Source organism: Triticum aestivum, chromosome 3D, assembly GCF_018294505.1.
Source record: "Triticum aestivum cultivar Chinese Spring chromosome 3D, IWGSC CS RefSeq v2.1, whole genome shotgun sequence".
NCBI lineage: Eukaryota > Viridiplantae > Streptophyta > Magnoliopsida > Poales > Poaceae > Triticum > Triticum aestivum.
In genome coordinates this window covers 569,593,590-569,596,416 of record NC_057802.1, presented here as the reverse complement: position 1 = coordinate 569,596,416, position 2,827 = coordinate 569,593,590, and the positions used below count along the sequence as shown (strand labels likewise).

Sequence of the window (2,827 nt, the reverse complement as noted above, 5' to 3'; positions counted from 1 at the left end):
GCAAGGGAACGACGGTGGGCATGCGCGTGGAGCAGATCTGTTCTGTTCGTGGTGGCTAGGGTTAGGAGACACCGCACACTTATATAGGCGCAGCCGCGTGGAGAGACGTGGGCTCGACCCACGTCCGAGTCCGTGACAGCCCATGATCCGACGTCTCAGATCGTGGCCCAGCTGTCAGAGAACTCTCCGTTAGTGACTGGCAAAAATAAGCGCGTAGGTGTGAGCTCGGCTCGGCTCAATCCCGCAAGCCCAAACTCTAATGTGCTTGACTTGGAAGTAGGCCACTCTTTTACTGTGAGGATCTTCTTTTAGTCTATAGCCACCCCTTGCCCACTAATGACATGACCCAGGTATTCTATCTGTGGTTGAGCAAATGAACATTTATTCAACTTCACATATAGTTGATTCTGCTTTAGAAGGTCAAATACTTGCTGCAAATGGGTGACATGATCTTGCAAGGATTTGTTGTAGACTAAGATGTCATCAACAAAAACAAGTACACAAACCCTAGTCAGCTCAGCCAGAATTGTGTTCATAGCACTCTGGAGGGTGGGTGGTGCATTTGTGAGCCCAAATAGGCTAAAATTCATAGTGACGTGGGTCTTGAATGCCGTTTTGTATTCGTCTGCTTCATGTAATCTTATCTGATGGTAACCAGCTCTCAGATCCAGCTTAGTAAACCAAACAGCACAAGATAACTCATCCAACAATTCTTCAACTACAGGCATTGGGTATTTTATTAGACGAATCCATCTTATTTCCTTATTTCTCTGTTTTGGTAGCAGGAGAAGTAGTTTGTTCAGCCCGGACTTCAAAGTAGTCTCCCCCGTTGACCTTCTTTTTTAGATAGAATCCTCAATGAGTGGAAAGGACTCCCAAACTTGCTCCACAGTACTATACCATACAGAGCCGCGCCCTTGTGATATGATAAGAAGAAAAGGGGCCAGGCCGCCCTCTTTTCTTTTCCACACCAAGCCTTCTTGTAAAATCGGGTGTATAGCTCAGTTGGTAGAGCATTGGGCTTTTAACCTAATGGTCGCAGGTTCAAGTCCTGCTATACCCAAAACAAAAAAAACACTCTTGTATTCGTAAGGATGCATAGTAGCCTTCAAAGAGCACTCTTTGGCGATGAGAAAAGCCCCTTTCTCATCAACATCTCGACTTCGCTCGTTGTTTGAGGTAAGTATAAAGGAGATCAGACTGGCTCAGTCATTGATAGGCCGGCCTTCTCCTTATTCATTGGATAGTGCGCGGGGGAAAGTCAAGTCAAGCACTAGTTAGTTGGGGTGGGACGCACCAAGCAGCGTTCGTTGCACTAGCGCCTTATCTTTTGAAGCTAAACAGAGGCTCGAAATACGGAGTACGTCCGAAGTCGTTGGCTGCCTTTTTGTAGTGCGCAAGTCAGAGTGAACTTCTTCTTCTGTTCTGCGAATCTACTAACGAGAACTGCCGTACAATCCTATCTTTTTTTAAGAAAGATCGTAGCTGAACGTTTCGTTTCGTTACCTAAGTAGTTGAGAAATTCATTCCAAGGTAAACAAAGAGGTATTTCCTTTTCTCGTTCAGTCCTTCTCTCCTTCCATCCCAGTAGGCCTATTCATGCTTTTTTGCTATACATCTTGATCAAATAGAAGAAGGGGAAATTCAGACTAGGCAAAACACCTCAAAAAGTGAAAAAAAAAAGATAAAACAACTTTCTTATTGTCAAGTAGTAAACCATAGTTCTCATCCTAGGAAACCATATCGATCATCGGTTCAGAGCTCCCAACTACGAAGATCTTTTCTAGAGCGAGTCAACAATTCGTGGAACCATGGTTTGGATGAAGCTATGTACCCGGGTAGAGACGATTTGTCTCAAAGATGTTCCGCTCATCCAAGAATCTGAAACTTCATCTACATAAACTCATAAATAGCCCTTTCCTTTGTTTTCTTGACTTAAAAAGGTAATCAATCCTTTCTTTTCATCTTTTATGAAGTCTTCCTCTTCTTGATTGAGTCAATCAAGGATAGAAATTCGGATCAACTATGAGGAGTAGGGCTGCTGGGCAAGTGAATGAACTCTGTCCTAGGCATTTCCAATAAGTTCAGTGAAATGAGGGCGAAGCCTTTTTTGAGAGGGAAAATACACTCCAAATGATATTCCATAATGGAAGGAATGAGTGGAAGAATTACTGGAAGAAAAAAATACTATACTTTTCTAGTCGTAGGTAAGGCTACCTATCTACTTTCGTGCTTCGGGCGTACCAGATTCAATAGGCTAGGTTATAGCTGACAGATTTCTTTAAGAACTAGCCTCCTATAAGCCTCGCTAGTAGTATTCCTGCCCAGTGCCGGAGTAGTGACTCACAAGGTAAGTTCTCCTCGATGCATTTCCAACACTCTCTTTTTCTACGTACACTTTTGATTCCTCAGTAGGTAGGGACAACGTTCGAGATCTCATCCGACCGTCTATTTCTCACTGATTGGGAGATTGGATTGGAATCCGAGGAGAATTGATTGGATGTCATGGAACGAATGGGGCACTACGTTGGTTATCCACTGCTAGCCTAGCGGAGATTTCTCTATTTGTTGAAAGTGGAACGGAGTCATATTTTAATCGGAAAGTTGGGCTCGTGCACTCACACCTTTCTTTGATTATCGATGACTTGGCTTCTTGCTCAAGTAAGCACCCGGCATACCAATTCATTATCCTTGGGGCTCGGCTCGCTCCTTCCTATCTACGTTATTCTTTCTTTGTTACTCTCGTAATGACGTTCCGAAAGAAATCAAGGTTACCAGGTCACAGCTCTGATTCTTCTTCCCTTATAGAACCTTCCCGCAAGAAATC

At 43.8% G+C, this 2,827-nt stretch overlaps 1 non-coding gene across 1 annotated transcript; it reads left to right on the top strand.

Moving 5' to 3' along the window:
- Positions 1-990: 990 nt before the first annotated feature.
- TRNAK-UUU (transfer RNA lysine (anticodon UUU)) lies at positions 991-1,063 on the top strand. Its single transcript has one exon. It is a non-coding gene; the product is annotated as a tRNA-Lys (tRNA).
- The last annotated feature ends 1,764 nt before the right edge of the window (positions 1,064-2,827 follow it).